This window comes from Onychomys torridus, chromosome 9, assembly GCF_903995425.1.
Source record: "Onychomys torridus chromosome 9, mOncTor1.1, whole genome shotgun sequence".
Lineage (NCBI taxonomy): Eukaryota > Metazoa > Chordata > Mammalia > Rodentia > Cricetidae > Onychomys > Onychomys torridus.
Window position 1 is genome coordinate 30,304,104 of NC_050451.1, and position 18,158 is coordinate 30,322,261.

The window sequence follows — 18,158 nt, forward strand, 5'->3', positions numbered from 1 at the left end:
GCACTCCTGACCCAGTCCAGAGCTCAGCTTCCAGTGTCCTTCCCTTGGTACCCTTCCTGGCCTGCTTACCACTTTGCATAAGTTTAACACTGAGGTAGTAGGGCTGCAGGAGATGGGGTCATGTGTCCATGCTGAACCAGATGCCCAAGTGAAAGCCACACACCCTGATTGGCAGGCCTGGCAGGCGTTGATTCTTAAGGCCTGAGTGACACCAAGTGAGCAAGGCCTTTCCGGCTCTGACTTCTGTCTCCACTGCCAAAACAATCATTTTCTCTTTGTCAGCGGCTCTGCCCGCCAACTAAACTTCAGGAAACGCCTGAGCTGTGGATGGCAGGAGGTTCATTCCCCTTCCACACCAGCCCAGTTGCTACTGTGTATGAAACCCTGGTCCTCAGTTTCCTCCTCTGTAAAATGGAACATTGCAGTGACAGCACCCAGGGACTATTTTATATTCTCAAAGTAACCCATTGGTTTGCCTGGTGGCTCTAGGACTCTGTGCTGTGTGGAACCCTGCACTGGCTCCTGTGGGTGATTCATGTCCCAACTAGCAGACAAGGGTCCACACCCTATATACACCTCCTTACATGGTCTGTGTCTCCAAGCGGGAGGCCTATGTCCCTACAATTGAGGCAGGGGGTGGGGGGAGATGTGTGCCAGGCGCACATCTTTAGAGAGTGGGTGAACTGGGGGCTTGAACCAGATTCTTCTGATTCGAGACTGTACCCTAAACCACAGGGCTCAGGAGTCCCTGGCAGCTGTGCCTGCTGGGCAGTGAGAGAGCCTGGGCCAGGCTGCATGGCTGGCAACACCTGTCCCGCCATCAGCCAGGCCTCTCTGCTCTGAGAGGCATGCCGCCCTGTAGCCAGCATTCTTAGGACTCAGGGGCAAGTGTGCTAGCCCAAGGAAGCACAATGCCTGCTTCCTACCACAAAACTGCTTTCATAGAGCCAGAACTTGAAATGGGGGTCTGCATCTCACAACCTGTCAGAGAGCCTCCTGGGTACCGATGCGTTCCCTGGGAAGTGTGTGTGTGTGTGGGGGTAACCAGAGGCCACCCAGTGAGGACAACTTTACCCCATGCCCTGCCACCAACAGAGGTAGCTGCTCTGCATTCTGCCCTCTCAGACCTTGGAGCAGCCCCCAACCAGTCTCCCTACCACCTCCTCATCCAAGCTCTTCTCGATCAGCAGCCACGAGAACTCTTCCCAAACTGGCATGCAGGTCATTCCCCCTCCGGGACTGGTTCTGCCCACTGCTGCTCTGCCCTGCACTCCCTGAGCCCACGCCTCCCATTCTCATGTCCTCTAGACCACACTTGGTCCCCTCCCGTTTAGAATCTTCGCTTATGCTGTTCCTTCCGCCCAGACGCTGTTCCCTGACTCTTGGTCTGCCTTTCGATTCATCCTTTAACTTCACCTTCCTGAAGAGGCCACTCCACGCTTTGAGTCTCTGCAGGGGCAGCCCCCGCTCTTGTTCATGATGTGAGATGCTACTTAGGATTGCAGTGCTTCGTTCTGAGCTGTTGAAGCGGCAACCACTATCACAGCTTGGGTGCTCTGTTCATGCCGGGTTCATGGGGTGAATGGTGTGAGCGTCACCACTTCCTCTTGGATCCTCTAGGAAGGCGGGGGTGGGGGGGGGAGAGAGAGAGAAAGAAAGAGAGAGAGATCCTTTGGACAGGGAAACTGAAGTCTACAGAAATGCAGAAATGCAGAAATGGGGTGTCTGGACCTGCCTGCATCACCCCACGACACCCCTTGGTGTTCCCATCTGTCAGTTGGTTCTGCCTGTTAAGTTTTCCCTTTGGTAACAGTTGTGACAGTGTGATCAGCCAGGCAGGCCCTGCAGGAGCCGGACACACTAACCATCCCCTCTCATTGCAGGAGGATGGACCTTGAGTGAAGTGGAGGGGCTGGGAGCTGCCGACCAGTGCAGGGACACGAGCAACTCTTGGCTCACGGAGGTAGGTGCGTGTTTCTGCTGAGAGCTCCAGAAGCAGATGAGCAGCAGGGCTGGGGGTCCTGGGTTAGTCTTAGCCACATGGGGGCTTCCCAGCCCTCACAGTGGGCTCTGGTGCCACTGCCTTCACTGAACGTCATTGTGTCCTGACAAGTGCTCCCTATAGTTCATGCCCATGGCCTCTGCCTTGATGTTTCTCAAGTAGTCGCTGAGACAGGATGGAGAGTGCTTGGATGCAAGCCTGGCATTTCCAGCCTTGGCACAGTGATACTTATAAGCACACTGGTGACCCTGAGCTCCCATGGGACACAGGACCCTCTTAGGAGGGTGGCCTGGATGGCATAGAGGCATGCTCACTGCTGTGAGTCACCAGCCTGCCACGGTGAGCACTGCTAACTTCAGAGCCTGACTCTGGCACTTGTCCACTGGAACTTTGAACAATTGCTCTATACTTTGCTTTAACTATCTGTCAAATGGGGATGGCGTGATAAGGAATGTATGCAGCATATTGCCTATTTCCTCAGGGATCCTGGGACTCGCTCCCCGTTATCCCCTTCCTCTGAGGACCTGCCAGTGCCATGGGAATAGACAGGCCACCTGGCCTGATGGAGAACTTAGACCCCTCAGGGAGTTCCTGGGAATGACAGGGACCAAACCTTAGGATTGAGCTGGCCTAGACACCAGGGTGTCTCATCCCAGGATGGCATTTCAGGGTTGATCACACTTGGCTCTACACCAAAGGGTACCTGTGTAATCTCTATTTACTCCTTGGCTCTCAACCCAGAGGGTTCAGAAGCCATACACAGATGCTCATTGGCTCAGAGCCCTTTGTCTCAGGGCATCATGGCCCTAGGCCACTTTGGGAGAGTAGAGAGAGATCCCTGCCCAACTGTCTGAAGCTTTTTGGTGGAGTACGGTGTTCCAGGAGTCCCAGGGCAGGACCGGCAAGCAGCAGTTCAACTGGGGGCTATGGCCCTGTCTGCTGCAGGAGCCCCAGATTTCTGCTTCTCAACTGTGTGACTGTAGTGGGTCAAATCCCTATGGCAAGAGTGAATGTTCTTATCCCAAGATGAACATAGGCATCACCATCATGGCAGACAGGCCTGCTAGAATGCTTAGAAGCCTCTGGTAGTGTTAAATTTTGGCTCTTCTGGTACCTGGGTTGTACTCTTGGAACACATAGTTCTCCCCACCCCCCAATGAGATCCCTTAGAGGAGGTTTCTATATTGCCTTGTTTCCCAGAGACCCATTGAGCTGTAAGTGGTAGAGAGGGATTTGAACTCAGTTCTGTAGGAATTAAGCAACATGTAATGTCAGAGGACAGAGACCAGGAAGGGTCTACATATATGCAGGGCAAGCCACCTCCATTTCTGCTTCTTCAGCCTTCCTGTGCTGCTCTCTGAAGCCAGGGGCTTTGCCCTCCTCCCCGGCAGGCTGCACATACCTCTCTGTGATAGAGCTAGCCATATTGCTTCTCTCCACAGTGGGGCCTATCAGCAGTCCAGTTTGGCTAGAGGAATCCATGCTAACTGCTAGGTAACCTTTTTGACTCTCCTTCATGGTGGGTTCTCTTTTCGGATGTTTTTCAAGGTAATTCATTCCCTTTCCAGAAATTGCCAGTGGCAGAGCATTAGGCAGCTGGTATTAATCATGGGAATGGCTTCAAGTTTATTCTAAGAAAGAAAGGAAGGAAGGAAGGAAGGAAGGAAGGAAGGAAGGAAGGAAGGAAGGAAGGAAGGAAGGAAGGAAGGAAAGGAAAAGAAAAGAAAAGAAAAGAAAGAAAAAGTGTAAGGAACAGAAAGCCTTGGTGGAAAAAGAAAAGAAAGCCTTTCCAAAGTAGGGCTGGTAAATCAATACCTCTGTGTCCTAGAAACAGCAAATGGGGGTGGCAGCCAGGAGCTGTGGTCAGCACCTGCAGCAGGGAGGAGTCCCATTCTTGGCCATCACCCAGGTGACCCTGGGAAGTCACTGCCTCCCTCTGAACTCAGGTTCACCACTGTAAGGTGGGTTAAGGATAGATGCTGATGAGATAGGCGTGTTCATGACCGTGACCCAGTGCCCAGCACACTGTGGCTGCCCCAGAGACATTACTGAGTGACTAGACCAGCTGGCATCAGTGAAAATGGCGGCACAGGCTATGTAGTTCTACAGTGTGGAGTGACAGCAGGGTGATGGGACACTTTAGTCACCTTCTAAATGACAGAAGCAGTTTGGCTCGCTGGACTTTGGGCAGGAGGACCAGAGCCCCTTCGCCTCTTCATTGTCAACCTCTAGGAGTCTGAGCTATCAAGAGAGCGTGATTGCTGGAGTTGGGGTGTTGGGGGCATTCAGGCTGTGGGAACATGATGCTCCCCACAGTGGACCCTGGAGAAGGGCCACAGGAAGATCACCCTGGGAGAATGCAGCACCACAGTAGCAACTGCTGGGACTCGCCCTGTGGTGGACAGGCTATGCACTGGGTATTCGTGGAATAGTGTCTGCAGGGTCTCAGACCTAGGCCCCACCTGCTGGTCTGATGGTGTGACTTGACACCATCTCTGTCTCCACCCCCAGCCCCACTCCCAACCCCCAGTGACTGCATTGTCTCCATCTTTCTCCTTGGCTTTATTTTGCCAAGCACACATGGCCTTCTCTTCCCTAGCATGGCACTCTCCCCAGGCTGGCCAGCTGAGCCCAGTCCCTCCTCACCTCTGCTGTCCTTTATCACCAGAGCTGCTCTTTGCTAGGCACCCATCAGTTCCTCTGCTCTGTCCTTCTCCTCCAGTCTCAGAGAGCTGACACCTCCTGGGGTCCTGAACTGCCCATCTTGGCCTGGCTTATCTAGTTCTGTTTCTCCCTTGAAGCAGGTATTTGAAGAAGCTGATATGCAAAACCAGGAAGGGGTTGCTCTTGGCCAAGGGCTATAGTGCAAGGCCCAGCACGGGTCCACAGGGCAACTTCGCCATTCATAGAGGCTAGGAGGCAGCATTGCCTATGTGGCTGGGGGTGGGACTGCACTATCCTCACCCTGGAGTTTGGGACCTGCCGTGCTGGCCACTTGGAATGGAGAAGGATCTGTTAGCCCAGATGAAGACAAGGGACCCACACCTACTGGCAGGGTCTTCAGAAACCTGGCATTTCCCTACAGCATTATTGAAATTTTTGCTATAATTAGAAGTGAGGTGTACAGGCACCGGCTGGCCGGTGGGAGTGTGTGTGTGTGTGTTCATGAATAAATAAATTGTTCTCTCCCAAGGGAAGGTGAGCTGGAGGGTGAGCTTGCAGAGATCTATAGGTCTAGGAGTGTCAGTAACGTGGTCGCCCACAGGAGAGTCTCTGGCTAGTATCTTCGTGGGAATGCTTACTGTGTGCCTGGCATGGTCAGCCTGTCATGGTAGCTGCTACCATCTGGCCACTGCCTCCTTTCCTAGCCACATTACAGACCAGCCTCTACCAGTGCCCTGGGCTAGAGCACCACTACGCCTCACTATGCCTTCCCACACTGCACCAAGGTTCATAGCCTGCAATGTCCCCTTCCAGATTGTGCATACTGACCTCTTAGGTGCCTGCTTCAATCCATGCTTCCTGTATGAGGCGAGATTAGACCTCTGTCTCTGAAGGACCCTGAGTACTTGCTCTCTCTTCCGAAATCCAGGTTCCTCCTCTCCTGTGCCCTCATCACAGCCTTGTGGGACCTGCCACATTGTTTCACATTGATTGTGTATCGGAATGATAATCTATGGGGTTCACAGGGCAGATGTTTCACATCTGTTTTTTATATCGAGTCTTCTCAATCTGGCGTGTACTTGCTAATACACACAGCTCTCACTGTTCAGCCACCACTGTAGCTCTTGAGGACACAGCAGCCAGTGCAGGCTTGAGGGGGTCTGGCTTTCCTCAATTAGGCGTGAGAACCAAGGCCTGCCTGGCAAAGCATGAGCCTGTGGTCATGAAGGTGGATGAGGCCAGCAGGATTATGGCTGATATGCTTGGGATAGAAACACACTATGCCTAGAGGGGAGACTTATGTGGATTCTGTCCCATCTCCCACAGTGAGCTCAGGTAGGTGGGGACTGTCCTCCTAGCCCCAAATAGCCAGTACAGGCATAGATAGACCCATGCCTCTGGTCTTGCCCCCTCATCCCTTTCAGCTTCTAAATAGGGGGCTTAGAGAGTCGAGACTTGACCTCCCAGGAAAGGAGGATGTCTGACCTCCATGCCTCTCAACTCAAACAAGCATTCTAAACTGCAGATGCTCCAAGGGTGTGCCCTCCTCTCAGGCACCTGGGAGGGTGGAGGATGCTGGTGTCATGGAAGACTTTGTGAGCCAAAGGGGGAGAAGGGAACTCACTTCTTGGGGTCAGGGTCAACCCTGCTGGCCTGAGTGGGGGGCGATTTCTAGAGGCAGGGTATTTCCCAGGTCAGGCTTCTTGGATACCATCAAGCCCCTCCCCCAGCACTGGTGGGCTGCACACACCGGTTCTGCTCAGCTCTCCCAATTGCCTCTGCTCCAGTAGTGTGGTGAGCCATGGAAGGTTCAGGTGCCAGCTCACTCCCCTCTGAAGGGCTTCCTCTGGGCCTGCCTCTTTTCACTGTTCAGTGTATGCTGAGCTGAAATCCCCCTTCCCTTCCCTGCCCACTGAGATTCACAGACCCTGCTTCTAAAGCCCTTGAACCCCAATCTCTTGGCTTTTCCTTGTTTTATGTTCCTTTAAGCCAGCTGTCTGTTGTCTTCTCCTTTGAGGTACTAGGGATTTAGCCCAGGGCCTTGTACATGCTAGGTAAGCAGCTTACCATGGTCTACCAAGGAGCTACACTCCAAGCCCTTTATTTTTATTTATTTATTTATTCATTCATTTGTTTGTTTGAGTGTGTGTGTGTGTGTGTGTGTGTGTGTGTGTGTGTGTGTGTGTTCTTCCTGCTCTGCCAGGCAAGCCTCAAACATTGCTGTCTAGTGCAGACAGGTTTGACTTTGTCATCTTCTAGCCTCGTGGGATTTAAAGGCAATTACTGCTCTGAGCCACATTCTCAACATGGTTCTTGGCACTCCAGTGCTAAAGGGTCTCAGAGGGCCCATATGCCTCAGTTTCCCAGGGATGGCAACAAGGCTTCATCTGTTAAGCTCTTTCAGTGATTGGAGGACTGAGTTAAGAAGGGTTCTGAGAGTTGGGGATTTAGCTCAGTGGTAGAGTGCTTGCCTAGCAAGTGCAAGTCCCTGGGTTCGATCCTCAGCTTAAAAAAAAAAAAGAAGGGGTTCTGAGGCTGTGTGTAGGCTCTGTAGGAAACAGTACTGGTAATCCAAGGCACACATCTGCCTGTCCAGCTCCTGATTCCTAGGGTTGGGTCCCTCCATGGGTTCCTCAGTTCTGGTCTATGGCAGTACACAGAGAAGGAAGGGGCAGTAGCCTCTATGTGGTCCCAGTGGCATCTGTTCACTCTGGCTGCCAGGGTGACTCCACCCCCAGAGAGTGTGCTGCTTCATAGAGAGTGGGGCCTTGGGTCTTTCTGAAGCTTACACCTATGTCTCCTATCCAGCATGTCTCATCCTCTGCAGTTTGTTTGGAAGGAGCATATCTTTCCTCCAGGATGTCAGGGACCCTCTGCTGTGTCCCTGAGGCATCTCTGGACACTCAGTTCTGAGCCTGGGGGACTGTTTCAGCTGGATAATCTATGTGGATTGCTCCCTCGGTGCCTTGCACCTAGCTACTCTGTAGGACAGTCTAGCTCAAAATGACCCTCTGAGAGGCCCTGTCCCCACCAGACTTCCCCTTGAAGGCCCTCCACCCTGCCTTTCTCTCCAGTGTTCTGTACTCTGCAGTCACCACACTCTTGTGTCCAAAAGCTTTGGGTTGGCAAGGAGTGGCCCTGAAAGACTGGTGAGTCAAACCTGAAGACGCGGTAGGTTATTCCCCTGTGGATAATCCTTGCATCCTTAGGCTGTGTGGCTTGTCCTACCTGGCCTCCAAGAGGGCTAATACACATCACCTCAGACTTCCAATGGCTTCTTGGTCACTGGAAAACTCAATGCCAGTTTTACCCCTAGGTTTAGGGGTGATAAAGGATGTAATGTGACCGCTGGTTTAAAATGTGTATTATAGGGACAAAGCTGCCAGGTTCAAGTCCCTGCTTTGCCACTGAGAAGCCAGGTCAGTGTGAACCGGGTGGTCTGTCTTTGACCCCTGTTCATTCCATCCTTGCGCATAGCAACAGCTGGGAAGATCCCATCCCCTCTGTGAACCGGAGACCCTGGACTCCTGTCCCAACAGAGATACCCCTCCACCAGACAGGAACATTCAGTGAGGTTTCCTCATTATGAAGACATTGCCCTCCACACATACTGTCCACCCTCGCACCCGCACGTGCATACACACCTGCCCCACACCCACACCACTCCTCTTGTGAGCAGGACATTTTAGGCTGACACTTGAGTATGTTAGCAGCACTTTCCCAGCCAGCTTGCAGGGGCCCCCACAGACTTTGGACTAAAAGCAAACTCTTGGGCTGTCTCTTGGAGTTAGATTCTGTGGGCTACTATTGAGCTCAGGCCTCTGAAGTGAGTGTGTGTGTGTGTGTGTGTGTGTGTGTGTGTGTGTGTGTGTGTGTGTGTGGTGTAGTTAGAGAGAGTCTCTTCCTGGAAACAAGCCCCTTATAGCAGAAGTAAGTGATCTCCAGCCTTGAGTTCTAGGCAGTGTGATAATTCAGGTGCTTAGATGTTGCTAACAGAGGGCCGAGGGAGACACACTGTCTGACACCAGACCCTCTGTCTTTCCCAGCTTTCCCGCCTCTGCCCCCAGAATGAGCTGAGGCTTCCCTCAGCAGAGGCCTCTAGGCTGGGAAGACAAAGGAAGTCGGAGTACTGGCACCTGTGAAAACAGATAAAAGACCACAGGGGCAGAGGACAGCCTCCTAGCTCTGGTACCAAGACAATCACTGCAAAGGAGGAAGGGAATAAGAAGAATTTCAAGACCTTACCTTGATGGCTAAATAGTGAGAGCAAGTGACTTATACAAGACCACTGGACCCAAATTTTGTTTGTTTGGTTTTTGTTTTGTTTTGTTTTGTTTTGTTTTGTTTTGTTTTGTTTTGTTTTGTTTTGAGACAGGGTTTGTCTTTGTAGCCCTGGCCGTCCTGGAACTCACTATGTAGACCAGGCTGGCCTTGAACTCACAGAGATCCTCCTGTTTTGCCTCTCAAGTGCTGGGATTAAAGGCACGAGCTGCCAGGATCTGGCCACTGGACCCAAATTTAAGGCCCAGTCTTTGCTATTAATCATGGCATCACAGTGTGGTGTGCGTGTGACTGCTTAAAACTATCTGGTGTGTGCTGGGGAGCCTTACTGGTAGTTGTATTAATTAATACTTGCTCCAATTACTTTGCATGCACCATCTAATTTAAACTTCATGGACATTTGTTTTAAGCCTAGAATGACACCAAACCAGGATCATCTCAAGTTTGAGGACAGCTTGGGCTATATAGCAAACACTGCTCTAGGAATCTATCACCACAACCACTATCTTGTAGGATAGTTAATGAACCCAGTTTACTATAGCTGCTGAAACAAAGTGAGTCAGCTATAGGGTTGCCTGGGACCCAAAGACCCTATGACAGGGACAGAGATAGGCCATCTGAACTGGTGAGACATTGGGAAGAAAGCCAAAGCTAGTCCCATAGCGGAGCACTCAGCTGTAACTCCATAGGGGCTCATAGGAGGCGTGTCATGGGACAAGGCCCTCTAGGCACATCTTTGGTTAATGGGCAGTGAGGAGCCAGTGAAAATGTGTTAGTAGAAGAACATGAGGCCACTTCTCTCTGGGTTTCCATGGGAGGATATTCATGTTGGAGATCCTTTCTGTAGCAGAGTTGCCCTTTTGCAAGCCTGGCCTTTAAAATGCAAGTCCAGTGAGAGTGGGAATTAGCGTGTTCAAATTGTTCATCAGAAATGGGATGCCAGGATGGTGCAGAGCCCCTTGAGATAGGCCAAATGGATAATTCTGGAGAAGTTAAGGACCAGGGGCTCTGAGGAGGCAACCATCCATGTCTTCAGCATCCTATACCTCCTGCATTGGAGGAAATGAGGGCCTGGGGCTGGGAAGGTTTTGTCTGAAAAAACCCAGGGTTCTTGCAGTAAATGCAAAGCTCTGACCTATACCTGCCATGGCTCCAGTCTGCACCTGCTTTCCTGAGGGAGGCCCCTCCTGCATGTCTCTGATCTCAAGCCAAAGGGAGAAGACAGACGATGTGTGAGACCAGAAGTGGTTCACCAGGATCAGAACAAGAGCATCCTCTGGGAGACAGTGGGACCCTTCTTTTGTTCCTAGACATGGAGACTGCCATGCAAGTATGTAGTGGTCAGCTGGCATAGCTGGCATCAATCTGGATTGCAGTCCATGGAGTGGTCTTGAGTGCTTAGCTGCTAGCAGTGTACAGTGTGTTGGGTACCCATGACTGAAGCTGCTGAGTCCATGTGCAGCCCAGCCTGCACACACTGCCTAGCAGGACCTGTGAAATGAAAACATGCTGTTTCCTGCTGAAGGCCAACACAGGGCCAGGCTCCATGTGGCCTTGGCAAACTGGCCCCCAATCTCAGGAAGCCCTGCCTCCCTACCCCTACCCTCCCCCGCCACCCCCACCCAACCCCCACCAGTGCCCCCCCCCCCCCCCCCGCCCCATAGCAGTGCCACAAAAACAGTGGAAAAGTGAGCCTGCTCCAAGGCTGTTTCCACTGTAAACAGTGGCTCTTCAGCTGTCCCCAGCCTCCTGAGTCAGGGCCAGACTCCTCCACCCTGCCTGGGGAGGACCTCAGCTGCCCTCTATCCCAACAGAGGCACACTCATGGAAGAAGTTCTCTGTGCCTTACTTATAGTTCATATCCAACATGCCAAGACCCCTTAGTCTTCACACGCAGCCTGTGAAGTGAGAAGATGGAGGTCAGGGAGCACAGCGGTGCACAGAGAAGTACAGAGCATTTGACCAATGTCACACAGCAAAGACAAGACTGACCCAGTCTTTGGTCCTCCCAGGAGCCCCTGTCCGAGCCTGCAGGTCTCAGAGAAAGAGTCTGTGCCATTCACTCACTGCCAGATGCAACTTGAGTTTCTTTGACTTTATCCCATAAATGCAGGAAGTCAGCAGCATTTAGCGGGTGCAACGTTTTCAATTTGAATAAAGTCCTGTTTTCCTTTGTAATACATGTTGCTTGTAGCCTGAAAGTCACAGAAGTGAGAGGTATAAAACAGAACTGAACCGACCCTGCCCAAGGAAGCCTTCTTGCTCAGCTCTCTCTCTCTCTGATTGTGTTCTAAGATCCTTTTGGTCTTCTGTCATGAGCAGATTTTTGGAGGTGGGGGAGTCACTTATTATTTCTGGAAACCAGGAGTCTTCACAGCACAGTGGAGGGGCTGAGGGCAGGTCAGGGCACTCCCCCTTACTTGACAGTGAATTTACCCCTGCCCAGACTGACTAGGATATGTGCTACCAACGATGCCATGAGGTGTCCCGTCCTGCAAAGAAGCCTCTTAGAGAAGATAGATTTATTTGGGCCTAGGTGCTAGTTACCAAGAGGTTCTGCTTTGCAGTTTGACACCAGGTTATCTGTGCAGTGAAGGTTCCTGTGGGTCCCCCTGGAGCCCACTAGGCTGTGCCCAGGTTCTGTCTGTTAGCTGACTACAGTACATAACCATGCCATCTTTCACTCACTTGGTCCAGAAGCCAATGCTGAGTGCCTACTGTATACAAAATGTTAAAAAATGCCAAAGAGCAGGTTGGGGATTTAGCTCAGTGGTAGAGCACTTGCCTAGCAAGCACAAGGCCCTGGGTTCAGTCCTCAGCTCTGGAAAAAAATAATAAAGAAAAAAAAAGCCAAAGAGCTCAGGCTCCCTACACCTACTCCCCCCCATCACCCGTTCTACCCTAGAAGGCCAGCCAACCCCCTGTTTAAGATTCTCACCAAGCCAGATCTGGAGGCCAGCTGGGCTGTGGGAGCAGCAGAGGTCCCAGGAGGAGCTATCTCTGGTCCCCTCCACCCATCGACGTCCTTGGTGGCCCTAGGACAGCTTTATGGAGGACAGATTGAGGCTGCCTCCCTCCTGGCAGGTTTATTTCTTCATTTTTCAAGCCCTGCTCTGATTTTTCCACCTTGGCCTCCCTGCCCCCACTGGCTCCCTGGCAAACTTCCTCTGCCTCCCCCTCATCTGTCAGCCTGGCTAGGCAGAGGGGCACTGTCCTCCCAGGTGATTGAGTTACGGGAAAGACGGGCTAGGCTCTGCAGGAGTGCTTTTGGCTTCCTGCCTTCAGAAGGATGGGGAGGCTGGAAGGGTGGCGAATGCGGGCCACGGATCCCTGATATGGCTCCACTCCCTCAAGACAGCCCTACCTGCTGACCAGGCCAGCCATTCTCGGGCCTTGGTTTCCCTTCCTGAGGAATGGGCAGGCCCAGAGCCAAAGGACAGCGAGGTGTCAGAGCAGCTGACTACTGAGTCATCGTGGGAAATTTCCTAAGCATTGCTGTCTCTGAGCTGCATCAGAGATACACATGGAGGGAGAAGAAAAGGGAGGTACACACGTATAAAGAGCCTACTGGGTGCAGTCCCTCCGCCCCAGCAGTAGCCTAAAGAGATAGTTGCTGGTAGCAATAGGTCAGAAGTATTTCAACAGATGGGCAGGGTTTGTTTGTTTGTTGTTAGAGTGTTGTTGTTTTTTTAAAGATGTCATGTAACCCAAGCTGGACCCAGAGTCAGTATATAGCCCAGGATAACCCCCCACCTCTTAGTCCTACTCCCTCAGCCTCTGAGTGTTCGGAGTACAGGCTTGTGCCACCACATGTGGCTGCCAGCCTCAGCTCCAAGTTTCTAGAAGACAGGGGTTCTGAATCGCTGGGGACTACAGAAGGTTAGACGATGAACTGGGTCCCGAAAAGAGCTGGGGGGAGGGGACTTGATTGTCCCAACGAGAGACCAGAGAAGTGAGCAGAGCAGCCTGGGGTCACAGAGCTAGAAGCAGAGCCCTGTTCTGCCCGTTTCCTCCACCCTACTTGCTCTCTATGGCATCAAGCCACTTCTCATCTGACTGTTGGCAAGAAGGACTTGCCATTCCAGCTGCCATTGCCCAGCCCATGCTTGCCATGATGGACTGAAAGCTTGTTGGCATCAAGGTTTGCCCCTTTCTTACACGCCAGTGTCTGACCCTCAGTTAGTCAGGCCCCACCTGCTGTCCCTTCCCCGGGAAGGAGGGGTTGGAGGGGAACCCCCCCTCCCCACCCTGCCACGCTGCTCTTGCTCTCTAGCTCATGGGAATGAAAAACACATTGGCTTCATTATCCTCGGATTGAATGAGCAGGGTTGCTATGGCAACAGCCATCTCAGGCCAGCAAGGGGGCAGGGAAGGGGCTGGTGAGACCGAAGCAAGTGGGGACCCGGCAGCGGGTGAGCAGGCACATGGGGTGGGCAGGCCACAGAAACAATTGTCATTTATGCCACCCACCCTCTTCTGAGGCCCCTGGCTTCCAATCAACAATCTCACATGGGGAGAGGCAGGGGGGATTGAGAAGGCAGTAACATCCTTCCCTAACTTGCCCCTCATTCCTGTCCCTTTCATGGAAGGTGCCAGGATGGTGGCAGGCCCGTATCCAGAGCCACTCAGTGGACCTACTTCCCAGCAGAGACCAGCCCAGGGGCTCCCCGGGCCTCCTGGGTGCATGGTTAGAGTACACCAAAGTACCAGTGATAGATTATGATAGCTCAGAAAGCTGCTAACATAACTGTTCTGGGAGGCTGGCTCTCCAGGTCTGAATAAGACAAGGCAGGTGTTGGTGGCTAGGAGGTGGCTTCTCAGGTCCACCCCGCAGCTAGTCTATCCCTTGACCCTGACCCTTCCAGAGCCAAGTATCCTGGTGCCTATAAGGGCCCTTCCCTACCTGGGGCCTGGATGCTCCCTCCCTTCAACCCCCAAATAGCCACACCCAGATGAGCCCCGTCCTACCATTCTGTGCTCAGCCTAGCCTTTGCTGTAGCCTTTGCTTCTCTAAAGAACTCCAGCGGTTCATCCTGAGGAACCCCAAGCAATCAATGTCATTTCGTCTTACCAGGAAGCCTCAGATGTCCCTTCTGTGGGATCCAGACACAGGGGTCACCACCAAAGCCTTGCTTCCAGGGACTATGCCCACGGGACAGTGACATCAGACAGAACCACTCAGAACCCCGCTGCTGACCCCATTCAGATGCAACACCCTGGCCAGGCCCCCTTGTGCACACACCACAGCTCTCACAGCCCAGCTTCGCCCCCACCTCTGTGTCCTGCCTCTTACTATGTTAACTTCAATGAGAAACCAAGCCTTGGAAGGGAAATGATTTGTCCAGGGCTACTGTGTGTGTGTGTGTGTGTGTGTGTGTGTGTGTGTGTGTGTGTACACACACAGATGGGAGAATGGGAGATCTGGGTAACACAGCCTGATATGGGACATCACTTTTCCAAGCCAGGCCCTTAGTACCCATTGTGATGGGCCAAGAGACCTCATGGTCTTAGATCCAGAGCCAACCTTCTCTCCAGGGCTGGTGACAGCTTCCCTACCAGGACTGGTTGCAGGTGATAGCTCTGACAGTACCAGGTTTGAGAGTTCTTTGGTGACCTTTCCTGGTGGGGAGGAACCATTGTGGGTGATCCAGGTCTGAATTCTTTGTTCTGAGCCCTAACAGGGGGCCAGTACTGTGGCCCCACCCACACGTTGGCATATTACTTCTAAGGAGATAGGCAGCGGGGAAGGGGGAGGTGCCAGAATCAGAGTGGATGGCCCATAGATGCCCGCCCTTCTGCCAAGTGGGGTATAGCTAAACGAAAGACTGCAGAGAGGCCACTCAGGGTTCCCAAGCAAGTTGCAAACCCATCCCACAGGCTGTTCTCAAGTGCAGGCTCTGGGGCCCATCTAGGGACACCTGGGACAGGCCAGAAATCAGTGCACTTGACTGTGCCCCCGGGTCTGGCTACCCTGCCTCAAGATCTGAGGCCTGTGCCTTGAGTCTTCCTGGCTGAGGCTCCATCCCCTAGCCTCAGATCGAGTGACAAGCCTTTGCTGACCCACCCTGGGCCTTGTCCATCATCTTCCCCCTCCCCACAATCCCATTCCCCATGGCATCTTCTCCTGCTGTTGACCTCCCGTGACTCCATGGCTGTGTGTCCTGGGCCCTCCTCCTAGTCACCACCAGGGCTACAGCCTGGCTCTGCACCCACAGGCCTTTGGAGGGCGGTTGTTGGGCAAGCCTGTCATTTTCCCAGCTGGGGATTATAGGTTTAGGGCTTAGGGCGCCTGGGGGAGGAGGAGCCAGGACCCTGGTGTAACACCAGAGAGATACACAGATACACCTCACAGGAAGAGGGATGGGGAGTAGGGCCTGGCTGAGGATTCCTGCAACTTGACTGGTGTGTGTGTGTGTGTGTGTGTGTGTGTGTGTGTGTGTGTGTGTGTACACACCTCTCCTGAAGGTCAGGGCCTCTGTTTACTCTCATGATTTAGTCCTCTCAATGAGCCCAAGGACAAACCTAGCTTCAGATTTTCCAGATTTGAAAAAGACAAAACTCTGAATGGTAAGTGACTCAGTCAGTGAAGCCCTTGCCCTGAAAGCCTGAGGACCTGAATTCAGATCGCAAGAACCCACATAAAAAGCTGGACACAGTGTTATGTACTTGTAATCCCAGCTGTGGTGAGAAGAAAAGCAGAAATAGGCAGATCCCTGGAGTTCACTAACCACTAGCCTAGCCTGCTTGGCAGAGTTCAGGCCAGTGAACACCCTGTCTCAAACAAAAGGTCGGGGGTACCTGAGGAATGACATTCAAGGTTGCCCTCTGACCTCCACATATAAATGCACACCCATCTACACATCTGTCTAGCACATGCATGCACACACACACACACACACATCTGTACATGCACACACACATCTACACATGTGCACAGACGTACATCTACTCATCTCTATACACACACACCTATACCTCTGTATACACACACACACACACACACATATCTACACATCTGTCCAGCACATGCATGCACACACACACACACACACACACACACACACACTTACACACATCTACACAAAGACAAAACTTCAGAAGGGCATCAGACTGATCAGACCGGCCTGGTTAAAGCAAAGCCAAGATTGGTACCCAACAGGCAGCCTCATGCTGGTTTCTCGGCATCCCAAGATGCTGGGGGAGCCTGTCCCTGACTGGTTTACCTCACCTGGTTTGTGCCTCTCCTTCCACTCTCTGGTCTCAGGGACAGAGAGCAAGCATGGAGGAGATGGTGTAAACTGCACTCCGTGCGATCAAAAGAACCTCCTGGTGGCCCATCAGTACAAATTAGAGTGGGTCTACACGCCTGTGAGGTGACCCAGCCCTCGAAAGGATCCAGGTAAAATATATATGCCAGTGATAGGGGCTAAGGACCCCTAAGGGGCTTGAGGACTTGAAGAATTCATGTCTCAAGGAACCTGGTAGGATGGTTCTGAGCGCCAGATCTCTTGACTCAGACAGATCTCTGTGCTCAAATCTGGGACCCAAGTCATGTAAGAGACTCTTGGAGGCTCAACCGTGGGTTATGTGGGTCATGTTAGAAGAGTTGATTGAGCTGCTACTGGCCCCTTGCTGCTGTCTGACTGTGATGCTTGTCGTGGGTAGGGGTGGGGGTGGGGGTGTCTTTGCTCTTCTGGCTGTTGGAACTTAGGGCCCTGTTCACCATCTGAACAGCAAGGGGGTGGAGCAGGGCAGCCAGCATGCTTCAGGCAGCCAGGAGGGGCCTTTGGAGCTCTCCCAGACTACACCACTGGGGAGCCAGCATTTCTGATGGACTGCCACTTCCTGTGTGAACTGGACTTCTGCTGGCAGCCAGAGGGACCTCATGGAGCCAACCCATGACTCCCCACAGGCCTGGGGGAGCAGAGAGCTGGAGGGGACCAAGGCTAGGGGGAGGCCTGCCTGTTCTTGGGAATTCACAACGTGTCTGCTTGTTGCAAGCATCCCGATAAGGAAGATTTGTGGATGAGATTTGCAATTCTGTTTCCTCTGATGATTATAAATCAGTGGCACACACATCTTCCATGCAGCATAAGCTGGAGGCTCACAAGCACACACAGGAGCATGCAGACGGAAGCACACACAAGTACCATCCCTATCTGATGTTCTCTGGAACATGGCAAAGACTTCTTAAGGGAGTGGGATACTGTGGCGGAAAAATTCAAAGTCCCTGCCTGCCACCTGTCCTAACAGGGTCCCAGAGCCAGAGATACGAGACTGAGATGTGCAAGGTGTCTCGTGTGTGAACTTTCATTCAACTCTTGGCTATGCTACTTACTGGTTGTGTGCGTGCTCTTGGCTGTGTGGCTTTTCAAAGTTCCTACCCCTGTTTCTCCATTTCTGAAATGAAGCTACTTATGCTATTACCTCACAGCATAGTTGAAAGAATAAAATAAAATACGATGTACAGAATGCTTAAAACAGCCCAGAATGCATAGTGAGAGCTTTGGGAAAGCTTGGGCATCAGCATGCATTGGCCCTGTCTGAGCCCCCAGCCCTTCCACTATGAGCTGTTAACTCTCCGGCCGCTGGATTGTGACCAGGAAAGATGCAGTCAGAAGCCCTTTGGATGTGGTGGTCATTGCTGTGCCTGCTGGAGGTGGGCTCAGGGACTGGGGCCTTGCTCTGAAGCCACCAGGTGACTCTGCTCTGTGGCCTGTCTTCCTGTGGGAGGACAGTGTGCAGATGTTTAGAGTACCAGGGAAGGCTCTGAGGAGGAAAGCCAAAGAGAGAGTCTAGGAACATCTGTCTCCCTTTTACCATGGTGTAAGAAAGCACTAGCCACATTGTCTCTCTTCGTCCCAATTCTCCTGCCTCTTCTGTGAGAAGGGGCCTTGGAGAGGGGCAGGTGTGAGTCACAGCTGTGCCATGCACTTACTGGGTGGCCTTGGGCAGGTCATATAATCCCTCCACTCCTTTCAGTGAGGGATGATTGTTCCTGCCTTGCCAGGCAGCTGGAGAGCGTGTTAAATGAGATAGTGCATGTCAAGCCCTTAGCCCAGCACCTGGTGGTGGCCTCAGGATAAGTGCTCTGCAAATCCCATGGGGCTCCTCTCCTTCCTCCAGCAACTGATGCATGGATGGCATCTTCTCAGGCCAGACCTTGTAATATTTCTCTATGAAAAAAAAAAAAAAAAAAAAAAAGGAGCTT

At 52.4% G+C, this 18,158-nt stretch overlaps 1 protein-coding gene across 5 annotated transcripts in view; it reads left to right on the forward strand.

Annotated features, from left to right (window-relative positions):
• Positions 1-1,885: 1,885 nt before the first annotated feature.
• Zmiz1 (zinc finger MIZ-type containing 1) overlaps positions 1,886-18,158 on the forward strand; it is a 120,047-nt gene continuing 103,774 nt past the window's right edge. For 4 of the 5 annotated variants that reach the window (XM_036198640.1, XM_036198644.1, XM_036198643.1 and 1 more), the window contains exon 1: positions 1,886-1,963. The gene's annotated coding sequence lies outside the window, so the exon portion shown is untranslated. Of the gene's footprint in view, positions 1,968-18,158 lie in introns of all 5 variants that reach the window. The other variant, XM_036198641.1, reaches the window with a different exon arrangement.